Here is a 6,447-nt window from a genome sequence, read left to right as displayed (position 1 = left end):
TTTTGGACCATTTTCACTGAGAGGACGGGATGTAGCCATTGACAATGGTGATGCCCTACATAAAGCTTGCCATAGAAAGGAGTATGAAGGATTGGATGAAAGCAGTAGGAAAGAAGAGATTCAGAAAGAACAAAAGCATCTATATACGCTTATCTGAAATTCTCACCAATGAATTACATAAGTATCTCTATCCTATTTATATTTTAATTATATTTTAACTATCAATTCACCATAACTATTTGAATCCACCTAACTGAGATTTACAAGGTGACCATAGCTTGCTTCAAGCCGACAATCTCCGTGGGATCGACCCTTACTCACGTAAGGTTTATTACTTGGACGACCCAGTGCACTTGCTGGTTAGTTGTGCGAAGTTGTGACAAATAACTAAGATTATGAACGTGCGTATTAAGTTTTTAGTGCCGTTACCAAGGAATGAACCGTTACAATTTCTGCGCACCAAGTTTTTGGCGCCGTTGTCGGGGATTCTTCGAGTTTGGACAACTGACGGTTCATCTTGTTGCTCAGATTAGGTAATTTTATTTTAATTTTAAGTTTTTGTTTTTATTCTTTTTATTTTCGAAAATTTTTCAAAAAATTTATAAAAATAAATTATTCTATGGCTTCAGAATTTTTAAGAATGAATTCTAGAGTTTCATGATGATCTGTTGAAATCTGGCTGGCTGTGAAGCCATGTTTAATCTTTTGGACCGAGATTTCAACTAATCATCACAAGAGTCCGTGGACTCTCACTAATTCAGCTGTTGTATGCCTGATTTGTATCTGCTAAAGCTTGGCTGGCCAGTGGCCATGTCTAGTGTTTTGGACTGGAGCTTTCACTGAAAGCTTGGCTGGCTAGTGAGCCATGTCTAATTCCTGGACTGGAGCTTTAGACTAACATTGGATGATTCCTGGAATTCTCATTAAAAATTTTGAAATCCTTAATTTTCTTTTTCCAATTAATTTTCAAAAAAATCAAAAAACAAATTTAATAAAATCATAAAAACAAAAATAATTTTGTGTTTCTTGTTTGATTCTTGTGTCAAATTTTAAGTTTGATGCCATTTGCATGTTTTTAAAATTTGTGCATTTTTTGAAAACTCATGCATGTATTCTTCATGATCTTCAAGTTGTTCTTGATGAATTTCTTTGATTGATCTTTAATTTTTCATGTTAAGTATCTTTTCTTATTTTTCATATGCATTTTCAATTTGTTAGTGTTTATACATGAAACATTTTTAAGTTTGGTGTCTTGCATGTTTTTCTTTTCTTAAAAATTTTCAAAAACAAGTCTTGGTGTTCATATTGACATTCAAAGTGTTCTTGGTGTTCATCTTGACATTCATCGAGTTCTTGCATGCATCATTTGTTTTGATCCAAAACTTTCATGCATTGAGTCTTTTTGATGATTTTCTCTCTCATCATTAAAATTCAAAAATCAAAAAAATATCTTTTCCTTTTTCTTCTCATAAAATTCGAATATTTGAGTTGACTCTTTCAAAAATTTTTAAAATTTAGTTGTTTCTTATGAGTCAAATCAAATTTTCAATTTAAAAATTCTATCCTTTTCAAATCTTTTTCAAAAATAAAATATTTTTCATTTTTTTTACATAATTTTCGAAATTTCTTTTTTTTTTTTAAATTGATTTTCAAAATCTTTTTCTCATTCTTAGTTCATATTTTCGAAAATCTCACTAGCATTTAATGTTTTAATTCAAAATTTTTTTAAGTTGTTACTTGCCTATTAAGAAAGGTTCATTCTTTAAATTTTAAAATCATATCTTTTAGTTTCTTGTTAGTCAAGTAATCAACTTTAATTTCAAAAATCAAATCTTTTTAATTTCCTTTTCAAATATTTTTCAAATTAAATTTCAAATCATATCTTTTTCAAAAATCAATTTTCAAAATCTTTTCTAACTTCCTATCTTTTCAAATTTGATTTTCAAATCCTTTTTCAATTAACTACCTAACTTTTTGTTTGATTTTAAAAGTTTTCTATTTCAATCATATCTTTTTCAAAACCACCTAACTAATTTTCTCTCTCTAATTTTTGAAAACTCCTTCCCCCTTTTTCAAAATTATTTTTAATTAACTAATTATTTTAAATTTTAATTTAATTTTATTTCTCTTTTTAATTTTCGAATTATAATTAATATTTAAAATAAAAACAAAAATATTTTTATTTTATTTTAATTAATTTTTGAATTTTTCTCTTCTCCTTCTTCTATTCTCCTCTTCTTCTACTCACATAAAGGAGTCTTTATACTGTGACATAGAGGATTCTATACTTTTCTGTTTTCTTCTTTTTCATATGAGCAGGAACAAGGATAAGAACATTCTTGTTGAAGCCGATCCTGAACCTGAAAGGACTCTAAAGAGGAAGCTAAGGGGAGCTAAAGCACAACTCTTTGGAGAAAATCTAACAGAAATTTTTGAAAAAGAAGTTGACATGGCCGAAAATAATAATAATAATGCAAGGAAGATGCTTGGTGACTTTACGGCACCAAATTCCAATTTACATGGAAGAAGCATCTCAATCCCTGCCATTGGAGCAAACAACTTTGAGCTAAAGCCTCAATTAGTTTCTCTGATGCAACAGAACTGCAAGTTTCATGGACTTCTATCAGAAGATCCTTTTCAGTTCTTAACTGAATTCTTGCAAATCTGTAATACTGTTAAGACCAATGGGGTTGACTCCGAGGTCTACAGGCTTATGCTTTTCCCATTTGCTGTAAGAGACAGAGCTAGAATATGGTTGGACTCTCAACCTAAAGATAGCCTGAACCCTTGGGATAAGCTGGTCACGACTTTCTTAGCCAAGTTCTTTCCTCCTCAAAAGCTTAGCAAGCTTAGAGTAGATGTTCAAACCTTCAAACAGAAAGAAGGTGAATCCCTCTATGATGCTTGGGAGAGATATAAGCAACTGACCAAAAAGTGTCCTTCTGACATGCTTTCAGAATGGACTATCCTGGATATATTCTATGATAGTCTGTCTGAATTATCAAAGATATTATTGGACAATTCTGCAGGTAGATCCATTCACCTAAAGAAAATGCCTGCAGAAGCTCAGGCTCATTGACATGGTTACAAATAACCAGTTCATGTACACTTCTGAAAGGAATCCTGTGAGTAATGGGACGCCTCAGAGGAAGGGAGTTCTTGAAATTGATACTCTGAATGCTATATTGGCTCAGAATAAAATATTGACTCAGCAAGTCAATATGATTTCTCAGAGTCTGAATGGATTGCAAGCTGCATCCAACAGTACTCAAGAGGCATCTTCTAAAGAAGAAGCTTATGATCCTGAGAACCCTACAATAGCAGAGGTGAATTACATGGGGGAACCCTATGGGAATACCTATAATCCCTCATGGAGAAATCATCCAAATTTCTAATGAAGGATCAACAAAAGCCTCAACAAAGCTTTAGTAATGGTGGAAGAAACAGGTTTAGCAATAGCAAGCCTTTTCCATCATCTACTCAGTAACAGACAGAGAATTCTGAGCAGAATCCATCTAGCTTAGCAAATATAGTCTCTGATCTATCTAAGGCCACTTTAAGTTTCATGAATGAAACAAGGTCCTCCATTAGAAATTTAGACGCACAAGTGGGCCAGCTGAGTAAAAGGGTCACTAAAACTCCTCCTAGTACTCTCCCAAGCAATACAGAAGAGAATCCAAAAAGAGAGTGAAAGGCCATTACCTTACTTGGAGTGGCCGAACCCAAAGAAGAGGAGGAGGACGTGAATCCTAGTGAGGAAGACCTCCTGGGACGTTCAGTGACCAATAAGGAGTTTCCCTTTGAGGAACCAAAGTAATCTGAGGCTCATCTAGAGACCATAGAGATTTCATTGAACCTCCTTCTGCCCTTCATGAGCTCTGATGAGTATTCATCCTCTGAAGAGGATGAAGACATTATTGAAGATCAAGTTACTAAGTACCTTAGTGCAATCATGAAGCTGAATGCCAAATTATTTCGTAATGAGACTTGGGAAGATGAACCTCCCTTGCTCACCAATGAACTAAATGCATTGGATAGGCAGAAATTACCTCAAAAGAAACAGGATCCTGGTAAATTCCTAATATGTAACATAGGCACCATGACCTTTGAGAAGGCTCTGTGTGACCTGGGGTCAGGCATAAAGTTAATGCCACTCTCTATAATGGAAAAACTTGGGATCTTTGAGGTGCAAGCTGCCAAAATCTCTTTAAAGATGGCAGACAACTCAAGAAAATAGTCTTATGGATAAGTAGAGGACGTGTTATTAAAGGTTGAAGGTCTTTACATCCCTGCTGATTTCATAATCCTAGACACTGGGAAGGATGAGGATGAATCCATCATCCTTGGAAGACCCTTCCTAGCCACAGCAAGAGCTGTGATTGATGTGGACAGAGGAGAATTGGTCCTTCAACTGAATGAGGACAACCTTGTATTTAAAACTCAATGATCTCCTTCTGTAACCATGGAGAGTAAGCATGAAAAGCATCCCTCACTGCAGAGTCAACCAAAGCCCCCACAGTTAAACTCTAAGTTTGGTGTTGGGAGGCCTGAAGAGAGGACTTTTGCGTGGTCTAGAAATTTGCAGATAAATCCTCGTTGTAGGTATAGCTTCTAAACCAAAGTAACAAACCCCTTTAAAATTGATAACCGAAGTATTTAAACCTCGGGTCGTCTTCTCAAGGAACTGCAGGGAGGTATGTTCTTATTATTGGTTATGAGTTTTGTAAATTGGGGGTTTTGAAAGTAAGGAACAAGTAATTTAAACGATAAATAAAATAAATAAATAATTATAAAATAAACTCTTGGCAAGGTATGAGAAATTGGAAGTCCTATCATAGTTATCCTTATCAATGGTGATGAGAATTGAGTTTTAATCCCACTTAGTTAGCCTTTAATAAAGCAAAGGTCAAGTGGACCAATTAGTTTGATCCTCAGGTCCTTGTCAATTCCTAAGAAAGGTCCTCGTGAGTGCTCGAAAAGAAGTAGTGGGACATAATCTGTGCCCACACTCGAGCCTCCAAGGAAGTGCTGAAGCCAAATGCCCTTAGGTCAGGATCGATGGTATCCATATATCCATCTGCTGCCAGGTTGTGCTATAACTCTGAGGACGGCGTCCCAGTCAAATTGGTATGTCTGGCACTTGAAAGAGGCTTCTTGGTGTGCGTCTAGTCCTTCTGGTGCAGGAGGAAGATCTAAGGCGCGCTGAATGGCCCCTTCGGAAAGAAGGACTTGCTTCTGATGGACATAGACAGACTGCAGAGTTGGCATGTGAAAATTGGAGTAGAATTCAACTACCCATGAAAGGTTAACCTGTCGTGGCTATCTTCGTAAGAATCCCCATTGTCTACGCTCAATGCGGGGCTCAACAAACTCAACAATGTGGGTAGGGAGGATGGGTAGGTGCTCATTGTTGTAGTTCCGCTCAGCCAGGATGGGGAACATCTGCTCACAGTAGCAGTTAGTAAGCCGCGCGGTGTCTCTGGCCGGAAAAGCTTTCTCAGTTTCATTGACCTTGATGATCATCTTGACTCGCTTTGTTGAGGGCTTTACTGATGTTGAAGATGGTTTCGCAACTGGCGCTCTTTTTGTTCCTCTCCTTGTCAGTGGTTTGGGAGCAGCTTTCTCTTTACCCTTCTTAATGGCCATCCTGAAAAGGGAAAAGGAGGGTAACATGTAAAGCCAAGGGTTAAAGCAAGGAGGAGGACAGTACAAGTGATAATCAATGCCAAGGTAAAGAAGGATGTCGTTAACACATGGTCGCGACTATATGTGATCAGTTCATCAATGGAAATATAGCAAGTGGATATTATGACAAGTAGATGCAAGATGTTTATTAGCATGCCGGCAAAGCCATGAGTGGCATAGATCAAGCATCCATAGCTAAAATGTATTATCACTCGTAACAAACTAACAATCACGTTTGTATTGACAATTATATTCAATTAGTAAAATATTGAAAGGGTTTTGTGAAAAACAGGCATTAGAGTTGAAGGATAGAATAATTAAAAATGCACAATCCCATACGGGATTTTTCACAAACACTTAGTATGCATGGTCAATATGTTATTGAAAATATTAAATTTGAACATGCAAGTAACCCAAAAATAATTAGTGATAATTGTCAAACAACTCCTTAATAATCCACAAGCAATTATGGAAGAAAACAATCACCCAATTAGATTTCCAACACCAAGTAAAATAATGCAAAAAATAAATAAATAATAAGAAGAGAAGAAAGAAAATAGAAAGGAAGAACCTTGAGAAGAAGGTGATAAAGAGAGGTAATGGAGAATGTGAGGTGAAGAAAATATGATGGAAGTGGGAAGAAGAAGAAAAGAGTAAAGAAAGAAGATGGAGAAAAAGAATGGAGAATAAAGAAGAAAGGAGAGAAAGAAAGAAGAAAGAAGAAAGAAATTAGGATTGGAAAAGAAAAGATAAGAAAAGTGG

At 35.7% G+C, this 6,447-nt stretch overlaps 1 non-coding gene across 1 annotated transcript; it reads right to left on the bottom strand.

Moving 5' to 3' along the window:
* Positions 1-2,845: 2,845 nt before the first annotated feature.
* Positions 2,846-2,953, bottom strand: LOC148568082 (small nucleolar RNA R71). Its single transcript, XR_015882007.1, has one exon. It is a non-coding gene; the product is annotated as a small nucleolar RNA R71 (small nucleolar RNA).
* Between the last annotated feature and the right edge of the window lie 3,494 nt (positions 2,954-6,447).

The sequence above is a fragment of the Arachis ipaensis genome, chromosome B4, assembly GCF_059453495.1.
Source record: "Arachis ipaensis isolate K30076 ecotype BB chromosome B4, ASM5945349v1, whole genome shotgun sequence".
NCBI lineage: Eukaryota > Viridiplantae > Streptophyta > Magnoliopsida > Fabales > Fabaceae > Arachis > Arachis ipaensis.
Note: the sequence above shows the minus strand (reverse complement) of the source record. Positions and strands in the feature narration are given on the sequence as shown.